Source organism: Leguminivora glycinivorella, chromosome 20, assembly GCF_023078275.1.
Source record: "Leguminivora glycinivorella isolate SPB_JAAS2020 chromosome 20, LegGlyc_1.1, whole genome shotgun sequence".
NCBI classification, from domain to species: domain Eukaryota; kingdom Metazoa; phylum Arthropoda; class Insecta; order Lepidoptera; family Tortricidae; genus Leguminivora; species Leguminivora glycinivorella.
This window is the reverse complement of record NC_062990.1, coordinates 1,863,541-1,880,009: the sequence shown is the minus strand read 5'-3', so window position 1 is coordinate 1,880,009 and position 16,469 is coordinate 1,863,541. Positions and strand designations below refer to the sequence as shown.

Sequence of the window (16,469 nt, the reverse complement as noted above, 5' to 3'; positions counted from 1 at the left end):
CAAGAATCTGTTTGTCCGCTTCAACATACAAAATATGTGACATTAACATTTTATTTTCCATAATTCATAGTTCAGATTAATTATTTCATAGTAATGAATAAAAGGTTAAAAGGGTAAAATTCATTAAATGCTAATCAACAATTAAAATTAATGTACATAATCGTTAATTGAATAATTAGGATATAAAATGAATTCATTTGACATAATTAAATTCATTGTAAATAAATAAAATTAAAATGATTTGATATAAATAATTAATTTGAATTGATTGATGAATAAAAATTGTAAAAAGTAAAATTGTAAAATGTAAAACAATAAAAACATTAAAATTAATAAAATACATAAAATCTGTGGCAGAACGCCCACATCACCCCCCTCCAGAGACCTGCTAAGGGCGATAATAGTCAGGGAAACGTACTACACGACCGGAACGCGTACGCTTGACTACATCTTCCTCATTCAAAGCTGAATTGGTGGTGGTTGTTTTATGTGAGTTGTTCTGTGTTTTATGTGTAGTGTGAGTGGTGTGTGTGTCGTGAAGTATGTAGGCTGGCTTTATCCGGTCTACAGATACGGTCACAGACTTACCATTAATGAGTAAGGTATACACCTTCGGTTCTCTCTTCAGAACCTCATAGGGTCCCGTGTACGCTGGTTTTAGCGACTTGCAGAGAGTATCGTCCCTCAGGAACACATGCGAAGACGTTGCCAGGTCATTGAAAACAAACGTACGACGCTGACCTACATGACGGGAAGCTGGTGTCGGGTGCAGGTTCCTTGTGAACGTGCGAAGCCGAGACAAGTAGTCCGTCACATCTGGTAATGGATCAGCACCTGGGTTGAAAAATTCACCAGGCATACGCAAGGGCTGACCGTAGACCAGCTCCGCAGAAGTTGCTTGGAGATCCTCCTTAAACGCGTTCCTCATGCCCAACAACACCAACGGGAGTGACTCAACCCAGGTGGAGGTGGCGTGACACGTGATGGCAGATTTCAAATGGCGGTGCATACGCTCCACCATCCCATTGCACGCTGGGTGATAAGCGGTGGTACGCTTATGCACAAACCCTGCCAGCTCGGACAGCTTCTTGAAGAGCGCAGACTCGAACTGACGCCCTCTGTCGGTGACAATATCCACCGGGCACCCGAAGCGAGCTATCCACCCATGCAGCAGAGCGTGTGCGACGGTATCGGCAGACATGTCCTGTATTGGGATTGCCTCAGGCCATCTCGTAAAACGGTCAATGGCAGTGAGGCAGTACCTAAAACCTTGGCAAAGTGGAAGTGGCCCAATTAGGTCAATGTGGATATTCAAGAACCTGCCCTTAGGGATGTCAAACGATGACAGTGGTGCGGAGACATACCGAGTGACCTTCGAACGCTGGCAAGCCAGACAGTTCCGGGTCCATTCGCGACAGTCTCTTCTCACCCCAGGCCAGACGTACCTGTCTGCCACGAGCTTCACAGACGCGTTCGCCCCTGGATGGCTAAAGGAATGCAGGCTTTCAAAGACCTGACGCCTCAACTCTGCTGGAACGTAAGGTCTGGCAGTTGAGGAGCTCTCATCGCAGTACAGCTCAGCATCAGACCCAGGCACTTGGACTTTAGTCAGGCGCAACGAGGTGTCTTCCTTGAGTAGCTGCTCCAACTCTGGATCGTTGCGTTGAGCTGCAGCCAGCTTGCTCAAGTCCACGGGCTGCGTGATCTCCTCGATCCTAGAGAGAGTGTCAGCTACGACATTGTCCTTACCCGAGATGTGCCTGATGTCTGTGCTGAACTGCGATATGAAATCCAGGTGACGGAATTGCCTGGGCGAGCAATTCTCCTTGCGAGAATGAAACGCAAAGCATAACGGCTTGTGGTCAGTGTAGATGGTGAAGTCACGGGCTTCGACCATGTGCCGAAAATACTTAATCGCCTCATAAATCGCAAGGAGTTCGCGGTCGTACGGCGAGTATTTCTGCTGGGCAGGACTCAGCTTGCGCGAGAAGAAAGCCAGCGGCTCCCAGCCCCTCTCCTCGTTGAACTGCTGCAACACTGCCCCCATGGCCACGTCTGATGCATCCGTGACGATGCTGAGCTTCGCCTGGGCATCCGGATGTGCCAAAAGAGCAGCCTGACTCAAGTCCTGCTTACAGCGATCGAATGCGTCCTGCTCCGCCGACGTGAAGTGAACCGGGTGCGAAGCCTTCACCGAACCCGCCAACAGAGCGTTCAGAGGAGCCTGGTTCTGAGCAGCACTGGGTATGAACCTGCGATAAAAGTTCAACATACCCAGAAAACGCCTGAGCTCCCGCACGTTCTTGGGTGGCGGAAAGTCCTTGATTGCGTCGACCTTGGACGGAAGAGGCCTTGTGCCTTCGGCAGAGATGCGGTAACCTAAGAATGTTACCTCTGAGGCTCCGAAGACGCACTTGGCAGTATTCACCACCATGCCATACTCCTGCAAACGGACGAACAGCTGACGAAGATGGGCTTCATGGGTCTTCTCGTCCTTTGAGAAGACTAAGAAGTCGTCCAGGTAGCTATAACAAAAGTCAAGTCCCCGCAACATTTCATCCACGAAGCGCTGGAACGTCTGCCCGGCATTTCGAAGTCCGAACGACATGTACGGAAATTCGAAAAGACCGAACGGCGTGGTAATGGCGGTCTTCGGGATATCGTCAGGGTTAACAGGGATCTGATTGTATGCCTTAACAAGGTCAATGGTTGAAAACACGCGACAGCCTGTGATACTCTGCGCGAAATCCTGGATATGGCGAATAGGATACCTATCAGGTACTGTTCGCGCGTTGAGCATCCTATAATCGCCACAGGGTCTCCAACCATTGTCCTTTTTAGGGGCCAAATGCAAGGGAGAAGCCCAAGGGGACTCGGAGGGTCTGGCTATGCCACTAGCGAGCATAGAAGAAAACTCCTCCTTGGCGATCTTTAATTTGTCAGGAGCCAACCTACGAGGTGAACTGAAAACAGGGGGTCCAGGTGTAGTTCTGATATGGTGAAGTGTGTTATGCTTTATTGTGCGGTGTATGCCAGATGGGCGAGTGATGTCAGGGTATACCTGTAGTATAGTGTGGTAAACAGACTCACCAGTTACAACTTTGATTGAGGCAATGTCGTCTGACGGTCGGGCAGGCAAACCCGCGGCCGAAAGTAATGTATTGCCATCTATGAGTCGACGTTCCCTGCAATTTACAAGAAGATTGTAATGTATTAAAAAATCAACACCTATTATCGCCTTTGTCACATCCGCTACAATAAATCGCCAGACAAAGTCACGGCGCAAGCCTATATTAAGCACCAGATGCACGAAACCGTACGTGTTTATCACTGTGCCGTTAGCGGCGCACAAATCATAGTTTGTCGGCTGTCTGCGTTCATTTAGTTTATTACGCGGAAAAACACACAAATCACTACCTGTGTCCACGAGGAATGTGACCTTCGACCTGGAGTCCACGACGAATAAGCGACCTTTGCTAGGGCAGCCGCTCGCCGCCATCACCGACTGCCCGATGCGTTTCCCGACTGGTAATCACAAGGCTTGATGCACCTTTTAGCCTGCTCTCCGAACTTGTGATGGTACCAGCAGGTAGGGAACTTCCGATAGCTGGAGTTAGACCTCTTGGACGCCGAACGCTGCCTGGTGTGACTCGATGACCTCTCCCTAGGCCGGGACATTCGACCAACTTTAGCATCCAGCGCCTGCATCCGCCTGCTCAGTTCCGCGATCTGCAGCATCAGGGGATCCGATGACGTGGAGGGTAGCGACGCTGCTGCCACCTGCGGGGCGGGCGCGACAACGTCGTGAAGGCGATCGGCGAGCTCTGCCAAGTCCTCCAGGGATGATTTGAGTTGCGACGCGACAATATCCTGCGTCCGCTGTGGTAGCCGGTTAACCCAGATGGAACGTAGAAAGTCCTCAGGTAGCCCAGGTCCCGCCAAGTTCTGAAGATGCCGAAGAAACTGTGAAGGCTTCCTGTCTCCCAGCTCTTCCAGGTTGAGGACCTGCTGGACCTTCCTCTCACGCGATGCAGAAAGTCGTTTAATGAGCTCCGTCTTGAGCTTTTCAAATTTGTTCTCCTCCGGTGGTGACGTAATGATGTCCTCTACCTCCGCCGCATATTGAGGCTCAAGTTGTGCCATGGCGTAATAAAATTTGGTCTCGTCCGTTGTAACACGAGACAACCGAAATTGTCCTTCTAGCTGCGCAAACCATAGCGCCGGTTTTTCAGGATAAAACGGGGGAATCTTGACACCAACCCGAAATGACTCAGCCGTTAACGGCTCGGCGCCATTTTGTAACGGTACTTCCTTGTCTTTATCTTGCTCAGTGCCTTTGCCGTCTGTCATGCTGAAGTGTTTAGCGAGGAGTCACCAATGTGGGATGTGTAGTGATATCTCCCACGGGTTCCACTTACTTGCAGTAGGTATAGCTCCAGGCGTAGAAAGCAAACAAGCAGGATGCGTTTTGAAGATTTATTCTTGAGCACACACATGCGTAAGCGAAAGTTTAAATTTACAGAAGGAGAAATGCAAGATAGGCAAGGCAAAGCACTTAAATCTATAAAGCGCGAGCGAGTGCACAAAGGAATGCGATAGGAATGCGACCGAGCAGCGCGGTGGCGTGCGCTGTGCGTCAGAGAGGCAGATAGACTGGTGAGCGCGGCGCGCGGGGGAACATGCGCGGGCGCAGGGCGGCCGGTCGGGAACCGGTCACGCCGCGACGTTATCAGCTGTGTGCAGTCGCTCCGCGCGCTAAACTATCTACTAATAACAAGAATCTGTTTGTCCGCTTCAACATACAAAATATGTGACATTAACATTTTATTTTCCATAATTCATAGTTCAGATTAATTATTTCATAGTAATGAATAAAAGGTTAAAAGGGTAAAATTCATTAAATGCTAATCAACAATTAAAATTAATGTACATAATCGTTAATTGAATAATTAGGATATAAAATAATTCATTTGACATAATTAAATTCATTGTAAATAAATAAAATTAAAATGATTTGATATAAATAATTAATTTGAATTGATTGATGAATAAAAATTGTAAAAAGTAAAATTGTAAAATGTAAAACAATAAAAACATTAAAATTAATAAAATACATAAAATCTGTGGCAGAACGCCCTGATGAGCACAGATAGTCAAATTATATTCTATTGAAAATATTTCAACTTGTGCTATCTTAAAGTAGTCACACCACTATATATATAAATTAAAACCGAAATAAATTACACATATGAAAGAAAAAGTGACCAAGGCCTCCAGTGATATGAGAGATAATTTCGACTCAGCAGCTGTGACCTGGGTGGCCGAGCGGAAATAGGCATCTGCCGCGATTGCAGGGTACGCTGGTTCGTTTCCAGCCTCAGGCACTGGAGGCCTTGGTCACTTTTTCTTTCATATGTGTAATTTATTTCGGTTTTAATTAATTTATTTATTTATTTCTTACATTATACCCGACCGTTACGTTTGACGACCGGCCTGGCCTAGCGCGTAGTGACCCTGCCTGCTAAGCCGCGATCCTGGGTTCGAATCCCGGTAAGGGCATTTACAGATGTAGTGCGAAAAGGGTTTCCTTCGGAAACGTTCGTATTTGAGGAGTGTCTTTTCAAAAGGGCTTATTTCCACTTTGAACTTTTTTTGGGAAATCGAGAAAAACATAATTCCTTAGTATTGATTTTGAAATTAATATTGTAAGTTGACGTTAATGCTATGATTACATCAAACGTAACATGTGTACCTAAATAAATATTTAATTACCATATGTTTTTGAGAATTAAGCACTTTTGATGCGAACTTTTGGGAATTAAGCCCTTTTGATGTGGCCTTTTAGCGTAAATGTTATTATTTTAAAATAGTTTTATTTTATTTTTGGATTTTGTATTAACGTTAGTTGATATGAATGTTGTTGTACTACATACATTGGTTTATCCACATAAATAATCATTACACATTTTTCAAAATGTGTTCTAAACTTTGATGTTAATCTTTTTTTTAAAGATCAAGGCGAGACTTTTTGAACTTTTATCTCAAAACAACGCGTAATTTTCTATGCTAAGAAAAACTGCATTCATACATACATACATACATACATACATACAATCACGCCTGTTTCCCAGAGGGGTAGGCAGAGATCACGGATTTCCATTTACTACGATCCTGACAAACCACTTTCGCTTCACACACTTTCATAACATTTCTCATACTGCATTCATAGTTTAAAAAAAAGAAAAAATGGAAATAAGCCCTTTTGAAAAGACACTCCTCATTTGTCATGCTTGTTCAGTCAATGTCAGTACATCTTGTACTGAGACTGACTGAAACAGCATGTCACGTTCGTACGTTTCCGTAACAATACGAAGGCAAATCTTTTCGCACCACATCTGTATTTGTGTGATGAGCGCAGATATTTGTTCCTGAGTCATGGATGTTTTCTATGTATTTGTATATTATATATAACGTTGTCTGAGTACCCACAACACAAGCCGTCTTGGGCTTACCGTGGGACTCTGTCAATCTGTGTAAGAATGTCTTATAATATTTATTTATTTATACCTACTTTTTGTATGGTTCTTGGTGTTTAATTGTAAAAAGCTAGAATTCTCGGGCTTTTCATACTTTTTTTATTATTTATTTAGGTAATTACAAACAAATCTCTAATTAATTTACATAGTATCGTTAAACCAATAAGGTTTGTCTCGATACCTATTCCATTCCGCGGTAGATGTTATACAATACAACAATCATATAATTATGTAGGTATTCTATTCATTATATATACTCGTATTATAACCAAAACAAGAAACCGCCAACATTGCACTGAGCGCAAATCTTAACTTATAATCAGAGATCGGATTTTTGTGCGTCATCTCATACTAAAAGTCATTAAAATGACGTAAGTCACTAAGAAGTCGCAAATCCGTCCGATCTCTGCTTATAATCGATAACATTTTTAATGGAGATAAAATAGTACATTACAATACACGTGCGAAGAGAAAATTCGTAGCTCATGTCATGTCATGTCGTTTATTGCCACTCGTTACCAACCACCTCTTTTCCGCACTTGTATCGTAATTTAACTACTATTCTGTTGTAGACTATAATTATTGCATAAAAATAAAAACAGTTTTATTAAGTTCTGTTTTAGCACTGGGCTATTTTTTTTTGTTGCAGGGCTTAATTTATCTTGAAATGTATTTTACGGGCCTAATTAAAATATTAGGTTAACTCAGTTATCTGTATAGGTATATGTACATACATATAACATACATACATATAATCACGACTGTGTCCCATAAAGGGGTAGGCAGAGCACATGAACGATTAAATTTCAGTGCCACTCTTGGCAAAAAGGGGTTGAAAGAAATCCAAATTATGACAGCCAGCCTCTCGCCTACGCCACAATTTAACCCATATCACACAGTCGACTTCTACGACACCCACGGGAAGAAAGGGGGTGGTGAAATTCTTAACCCGTCACCACACGGGTATAGGTATATGTGAATTAATGATCTCAAAAACAGCACTTTTTAAAGATTTTCCAGTTTCTTTTAAAAGTTTGAACAATAAAAATAGAGCATAACACCTTCGCTGCGGCAATTAACGTAACTTGTAATTAGCTATATTTTATGTAAGGCCTTATAGCGCAGCGAAAGTGTTGTTAAAATAAATCTTTTTTACATACGACTTGTGAAATTACAAAACAGAACAGTTTCAGTCGCTACGGAAAGAAATAGTCTCACAGATGGCGTACATGTTTTTAATTATAGAATTAGCAACTGTATTATAAACTATATAAACTGTCAGGAACGTTCTAAATAGACATTTGTCTCGAAGTAACAACCAGCATGGTGTATGTGCGCGATTGGATGATCTAGTTAATAAATATCTACAGATTTTTTTATCACACTTGCACACTAAATCTGATTTTGCACGCAGGCGGAGCGTTATAGAAAAATCGTTCTCCCAAGGGAGTTATGAAATGTCTAGTACCGTATTTAACTTTTTTTTCTTTTTACATATTTTTTATTTTGCAAGTGTGATGAAAAACATTGTGTGCAACTCGGGAAGTATGAATATTGCAAACTCGAATCTTTAAATCGCTCCGGCAAGCCGTCGTGTAATATTCAACTTCCTCCCCTTGTTGCACAATGTAGGTACTAATATTACACCTTACATTTAAGCGAAGAATTTTATGTAGGGTGTATAAATTCATGAACTCGACTGTACCAATGAAGTCCAATAGATAGTAAAGACCTAAAAGTTGACATTATCCTCATAAGAACAATATTATAATTACTTATCGATTATAAATAAATAATTAAAAATTATTGTTATAGATTATTTTATTTGTTTAGATTTTTCGGATATTTTTTAGCGAAGGTTAGCGGACAGAGATCTCATACATAAATCGCAGTTGTAATTGTAGTTTAGAAAGTGAAGACGTTCTTGTCGATTTTTGAGAACAACAGCTGCAAACCTTGAACCTTCGCGAAGTTTCCATAACATTCGTTACCATACATCAAAACGAATTCTCGTATTCTTTCTCAACACCACATACACCCCGCAACTCGTAGGAACATAAAACCGCAAACATTTAAAGAATTTTCCCATCAATAACCGCAACCTAACATTTTCATGTAATCGAATATCATCTTAATTCCATAAATTTTAGCGCCATCTATTAATGCGACCCACACTTAAGGGTATCTTATCTTCACTTTTAATGTCTCCTAAATAAGTACACTTACACTCGAACATTCCATAGACATTCCACCTTAAGTGTATTCGAAAATACAATAAATATTGTACCTTACAACATTAGTAAAAGGTGTACAATTGAATGACATTTGCATGCATATAGGGTGGACATACAGAGATTGGCGCCTTTAGCCCTGTTTGACGAATATAGCCGACCTTTTTATAGCTAGCCAATATTTGTACTTGGCACAAACGCACCATGTATCAGTTGCGAATTTAAATGTATTGCCTTGGAAACAAATGGTATTTAGATCATTATATAACGATATTATTCATACTATAAATGTATGATCTGAACTTATGATTATATTTGAATCTTTCATTCACTGAATAGGATACATAAACAAAAAGCCCCTGTAATATTGATTATTATTTATAAAACCAGATTTCACCTAAATATTTTCGTTATATATTTAATCAAATGTGATTCAAGTCTATAATTTATCATACACCTACCTGTTGTCATCGGCATCGAATATCCCCCATCATTTCTATGATAACTTTAGCATGGGTACGACCAAAATTAGAGTAGTATTCGATGCATCTATAACACTATGAGGAACATGATTTCTAATAACTAAATATATGAAAATGTATAAAGAAAAACACTTACCACATGCGTGAATCACGCACAAAAATCCTTACTATACTCTAGCGTTGAACACAATGATCACACATTTTCACTTCACCAGTCCACAATCACTTTAATGTCCTAGTGGCCTTTCCAATCGAAAAAAATAAAAAAATCGAATTCGATTTTCGAAAGTCCGGCCTGCTCGGCCGCCGGACCGTTTGAATATAGAACAGAAACACGCACGGCTGTTCTAATTTTAAATTCGCTGGGCGCTCAACGGCCAGTATCTATAGAGCTACTTGAAAAACGTCCTTAGTATTGGTAACTGCTAGATTTGTCTTGAGCGGATGGTTGGCAAGAGATTTAGTAAAAATGGTGGGCCGGTACTATTATTTTAACTGAACAAATGCAAAGCGTTCCCGGGGATTAATCTGTTTTAAATTAATTACTTTTCCGCGACCATTGCTTGAGAAGTTTTAAAATACTTCCCGTCTTAATATACAAAATATCCATTTAATCCGTTTGTTTCATATGGTTTTTGGTGCATTCGTCAACTCTCTGAGTAGGTATTGCTAGGCTGGTTGATACATTATCCGCTGCATTCTCTGAAGAAATCCACCCGAAGTAGGACATCATCCCATTTATTTCTAACGTACTTTAGTTCTTGAAGATCTACAAATTTTAATAATATCACTTATTTAAATTCGTAAATGACACGACCTTAAATTTCAAAAGTGAAAAAGTAATGACTTTAGTTAGACTCAATGGCCTCTGAATAACTATTTCAGTGCTCTGCCAGCTTAGCTACCAAGACTTCAGCTATGGCCAGCGATTCTTTCAAAGCCAGCGATTCTTTCAAATCTTTTCTACTTTAATATTCTGTATATTTTATTAAACGAATATTCCAGTATTCCTGTGGATTAATAATTAAAATTTATGTATTTTAGAACTGAAATTACTTTCGCTGACAGACGGTCAAGGACTTACTAGAAATTAAATTTTAAATATTCATACCACTGTACGTCACATGTTCGTCAATACAAGAATACTTAATTGTATTTTCGTCCTACGGAAAATGGAATAGGTACTAGCCCAGAAAATGGTTTACCTTTAAAGAAATCTCCACAACTGCTCGTTATTTATTAAAAATTTTAGTTGTTCAAAAGCAGTAAACTAAATTACCTACAAAGGGTCAGGTTTTATCAATGTTTAAAAAAAATAAGGTAGGCTGCGTCAGGGACACAGCCGCGATGGATAACGTGAAACGTTGTGTGGACCACCGCTATTGAGGAGGGGACGTAACTAACTAGCGAAGGCCGCAGGCCGAGCTGCGGACAGACAGTGCTCCCAGGCATTACAATAATAAGTGTCTAAAAAGCGAAGCGGCGGGCCGGAGGCCCAACGCTGAGCTTCAAAACCCAGCGAAGGCCGAAGGCCGAGCTCCGCGTAGGGCCGAAGGCCCGGAGCGTCCCAGAGGCGCTTCCAAGTACGCGAGGCCGCAGGCCGAACTGCGGACAGGTAGTGCTCCCACACAGACCAATAATAAAAGTGTCTAAAAAGCGAAGCGGCGGGCCGGAGGCCCAACGCTGAGCTTCGAAACCCAGCGAAGGCCGAAGGCCGAGCTCCGCGTAGGGCCGAAGGCCCGGAGCAGCCCCGAGGCCGCAGGCCGAGTTGCGGACAGATAGTGCTCCCACACAGAGCAATAATAAAAGTGTCTAAAAAGCGAAGCGGCGGGCCGGAGGCCCAACGCTGAGCTTCGAAACCCAGCGAAGGCCGAAGGCCGAGCTTCGCGTAGGGCCTAAGGCCCGGAGCGTCCCCGATGCGCTCCCAAGCACGTGAGGCCGCAGGCCGAGCTGCGGACAGATAGTGCTCCCACGCAGAACAATAATAAAAGTGTCTAAAAGCGAAGCGGCGGGCCGGAGGCCCAACGCTGAGCTTCAAACCCAGCGAAGGCCGAAGGCCGAGCTCCGCGTAGGGCCGAAGGCCCGGAGCGTCCCCGAGGCGCTCCCAAGCACGCGAGGCCGCAGGCCGAGCTGCGGACAGATAGTGCTCCCACACAGACCAATAATAATGGTGTCTAAAAAGCGAAGCGGCGGGCCGGAGGCCCAACGCTGAGCTTCGAAACCCAGCGAAGGCCGAAGGCCGAGCTCCGCGTAGGGCCGAAGGCCCGGAGCATCCCCCAGGCGCTCCCAAGCACGCGAGGCCGTAGGCCGAGCTGCGGCCAGATAGTGCTCCGGCACTGCTCCCACACAGACCAATAGTAAAAGTGTCTAAAAAGCGAAACAGCGAGCCGGAGGCCCAACGCTGAGCTTCGAAACCCAGCGAAGGCCGAAGGCCGAGCTCCGCGTAGGGCCGAAGGCCCGGAGCATTTCTGAGAGGCTCCCAATCACGCGAGGCCGTCGGACGAGCTCCGGACAGACAGTGCTCCCACGCAGAACAATAATAAAAGTGTCCAAAAATCGAAGCGGCGGGCCGGAGGCCCAACGCTGAGCTTCGAAACCCAGCGAAGACTGAAGGCCGAACTCCGCCTAGGGCCGAAGACCCGAAGCGTCCCCGAGGCGCTCCCAAGCACGCGAGGCCGCAGGCCGAGCTACGGACATTATAGTGCTCCCCACAGACCAATAATAAAAGTGTGTAAAAGCGAAGCGGCGGGCCGGAGGCCCAACGCTGAGCTTCGAAACCCAGCGAAGACCAAAGACCCGAAGCGTCCCCGAGGCGCTCCCAAGCACGCGAGGCCGCAGGTCGAGCTGCGGACATATAGTGCTTCCACACAGAGCAATAATAAAAGTGTCTAAAAAGCAAAGCGGCGGGCCGGAGATCCAACTCCCACGCAGAACAATAATAAAAGTGTATAAAAAGTGTTCCGCGTGGGAACACTATCTATCTGCAGCTCGGCCTGCGGCCTCGTGTGAAAACACTAGAGGTGAACAAAATACAAAAGACAAGACCGTGGGGCCTTCGGGCCCTGCTCAACACCAAAAAAAGTACTGTTCATGTAAATAAATAAATAAATAAAATATTGGACGACACCTTACACAGATCAACCTAGCCACAAACTAAGCAAAGCTTGTACTATGGGTGCTAGGCGACGATATACATAGTATGTATATCAGTATGTATTACATACATATTATTCATAGAAAACATCCATGACTCGGGAACAAATATCTGTGTTCGTCATACACAATTAAATGGCCTTACCGGGATTCGAACCCAGGACCGCGGCTTAGCAGGCAGGGTACTATAAACTACGCCAGACCGGTCGTCTACGTGTGTAAATGTACCATTTAAAGTAGGTACGTATAATGTCGCTGGCACTCATAGTACGAGCTAGTCTTACAATTAGTTTGAGGACTTTGAGGCTAATAGGTTCGTTCATTGGGAGGTGTCTTTCAATATATGTATTTAAGTATGTTTGTATATTTATAACTAGAAGTTTTCGACACCCATAGTAACTACTAAAATTTTGAATGAATGAATGAACATTAAAAACACCAAATTCTCAAGCAACCGCTGTCGGTTCCATTTACTGCTGCCGCGCCGCTACAGATTCTGATTTGAGAATATTAATATGTTACTTTACTGAATTTGAACTTCAATTAATCATTATTGCTTGATCTTAGTAATAAAAGTATTTTGCGAAAGTTTAATGTTTAAATTTTGCATACGATGACCTTAAACGAATTGAAAGAGACAAGATTGCTTCGGTATGTTATATGCGGCCGCCGGCGCCATATATTATAATGCATATTTGAGGTAGATGAATATGTTTTACTATAGAAAATGTAAATTTATTGTAATTCTTATTAGTTAGTCTTAGTATTTTGTTGCGGTTATATGTTTTAATTTTTGCATATGATGGCCTTAAACGAATCGGAAGAGACAAGATTGCTTCGGTGTGTTATATGCGACGGCGGCGCCATACATTCTAATGCATATTTGAGGAGATGAATATGTTTTACTATAGAAAATGTATATTTATAGTAATCTTTATTAGTTAGCCTTTGTATTTTTAGTATTTTTGTCGGTTTTATGCTTTAATTTTTGTATACGATTGCTTCAAACGAATCGAAAGAGTCACGATTTCCAACAAGTTTCAGTACATTGCCAGCCGTTGCCGCCGCCATTGTTTCTAATGAATTATTTGATAAGATGAATAAGTTTTACTATGGATAATGTATATTTATTTTAATGCTTATTAGTTAATCTTAGTGTTTTAAGTAATTTTTGACAGTTTTATGCTTTAATTTTTGCATACGATGTCCTCAAACATGAACAATCACTAAATTTTTGTAAAAAATGCCACATTATTGAATTTTTCCAGCTGGTCATAAATAAATATGTTAGTATTTTATAATATTTCGATAATTCAGCACTAGTTCTGTCTAACAATTTCATTTTCTGGTACAGCACAATACAATTTTTGTGAGTAATTGCTAAACAAACACCACAAAAAACGTCATTTTTGGCCCGAATGGAACGCTTTCACCGCAAAAGTGGCGCCATCTGTAGCAGCCAATTATGTATGTCCGAGTAATGGCTACTTTCCTCTATACGGTCATATTAAAATTGTCTATGTAGGTATTATAGTTACAGAGATATAAGCCGCCGCGCCATAACACTTTTCGTTACACCTGGTTTTCGGTCCGGTCACTCTACTACGGGTTTTTAAAGACGTTCACCTAACGTTTCACGTCAAAATTGACTTTTTTGCTGTGTACTGTGTAATAAAAACACGGTGTATTTAAATATTCAAGGATGTACTCACGTTAATATATCGCGATTGGCGACATGTTTCGAGTCATTTGGAAACCCCTCATCATCATCATCAAGCATGAGTGCTCGCAGAGGCTGGACTCCGTACACTCGAATTTGATTTTTCACGATAAATGTGCGTGTGCACGGGAAAACGTCCCACTTTGTCGATATGATCGAGTCACGACTAGTTCCTAATACTACGGACCATAAGCTATCTTTTGGTGAAAAAATCATGTCTCTAGGTACTATATAGTTATTTTTTTTTAATCTTCATGTTTGCAAAAGCGAAAAACCGACAATTAACAAAACGTATGTTTTTTGCCATCCCAAAGTATAACAGTTGTCGCTTTTTCACTTTTGCAATATTTGAATACATTAAAAAAATAACTATTGGACATACAGACATCATTTTTCACCAAAAGATAGCTTAAGTTTTGTTATATTACAACTACTCATTGAAAAAGTAAAAAGTTTTCCCTAAAACAGTCACAAGTATGATATCCACGGTTTTATATGCAACCGACAAAGTGGGACGGTCGGCACTAAACTTTGAGGCCCTGAAAAGGTACTTTTTGACATTTATGCACCGGCATCAAAATAATAACTTTATTAGTCTTATCAATCAGTTTTCATTAAAAACCGATTTTGGGTAGGTTTTGCCATATTTCACTAAACTGCCGTAGCTCCGTAACTAGAACCGACAAAGTGGGACGTTTTACTAAACTCACTCACATATAGGTACATATTTTGTACTTAATTTCATTTAAACTCCCTAAACTGGATGATAGGCTACAGAAATAAACTTTATTCAACAATTTGACGACCGGTCTGGCTCAGTCGGTAGTGACCCTGCCTGCTAAGCCGCGGTCCTGGGTTCGAATCCCGGTAAATTTGTTTGTGTGATGAGCATAGATATTTGTTCCTGAGTCATGGATGTTTTCTATGTATATAAGTATGTATTTATCTATTTAAGTATGTATATCGTCGCTTAGCACCCATAATACAAGCTTTGCTTAGTTTGGGGCTAAGTTGATCTGTGTAAGGTGTCCCCAATATTTATTTATTTATTTGCATAAAATGTAGGCTAATATATTTGAAGCCTTCAACTCAAAGGTATAAATAAAATAACTCAAACAGGGTATAAATAAATACTTTATTGTATGTAACAAAATGGCAAATTACAATATAACGCACGAGAGGAGTTTATACATAATATAATTTACAAATATACAATGAAACACGAGCTAGTATAATAGGCGAGACGACTAAAAAAAAGTAATTAGTCCGTCAGTTAGATTATCAAAGAATTTTAAACACGTTTTTTTTTCTTTTTTCTCGTAAACGAAAAATGACGACGGTACAGTGCGTTGAAGTTTCGCGTGACGTCACGCCTAGGTACAATTTTTACTTAGAAGTGACTTCACAAGTTCCCACTTCGAAACTTTGATGCTCTATATCTTTGTATTTTTTCATTAATTAGAAAAAGCGAAAAATATGTGTTCAGTATTTTTGGACGATCTAACTGACGGACTAAACAGAATGCCATTTTTTTATGTAGTCGTCACTCCTATAAATATGAATAAATGAAATCTGTGGTGCCTTTTTATAGAAATGTTTAGAGTCTGCGTTTTATTTTAAAGTTTAACTATAGTAGTAGTTATAAACATTACTAATTTATTATGAGTACAATTAAGGAACAAATTATAGTGACCATCCCAATATCACTGTAAATCACAGTTGAAACTAAAAAAAAAACTTATAAAAACTTACGGTTCTGAATTAATTCAATAGTTTTACCTCTTTCTCACAAATGCATAAGTCAATGTAACAGATAAAGACAAAAGATTATTAGTAATTCAGGCTTTTACAGCGTTTATGAATATCCGATGGGTATCCAAATAAATAATATGGGTCAAATTGTGGCGTAGGCGAGAGGCTGGCAACCTGTCACTGCAATGTCACAATTTGGATTTCTTTCAACCCCTTTTTGCCAAGAGTGGCACTGAAACTTCTGTAGTTCATGTGCTCTGCCTACCCCTTTATGGGATACAGGCGTGATTGTATGTATCCAAATAAATGAGATTTACCGTATTTTAATCAACATTAGGAATAGTTAATGTTTAAGAATAATTGACCATAAAATATGAAAATATTCAATTAAAATTATTCGGAACTACGTGGAAACTCTGTAGTCCGTACTTGTAGATATTTAAAAATATAAACTCAGTCTGTCCGCAGCTGGTCTCGCAACTGGTACGTCTGGTACCCCCTCAGTCCAAAAATGCTATTCAATTTTAGGCCGCGTATTGGTGACTTGCTAGCAGTTCCCAAAGCACGCACTGTGGCGTACAGGACTCACCCTTAG

The 16,469-nt window shown here is 41.5% G+C and overlaps 1 protein-coding gene across 1 annotated transcript in view; it reads right to left on the bottom strand.

Annotated features, from left to right (window-relative positions):
- LOC125236899 (ryanodine receptor) overlaps positions 1-9,552 on the bottom strand; it is a 302,209-nt gene extending 292,657 nt beyond the window's left edge. Inside the window, exon 1 of the mRNA XM_048143817.1 lies at positions 9,386-9,552. The gene's annotated coding sequence lies outside the window, so the exon portion shown is untranslated. The remainder of the gene's footprint in view (positions 1-9,385) is intronic.
- Between the last annotated feature and the right edge of the window lie 6,917 nt (positions 9,553-16,469).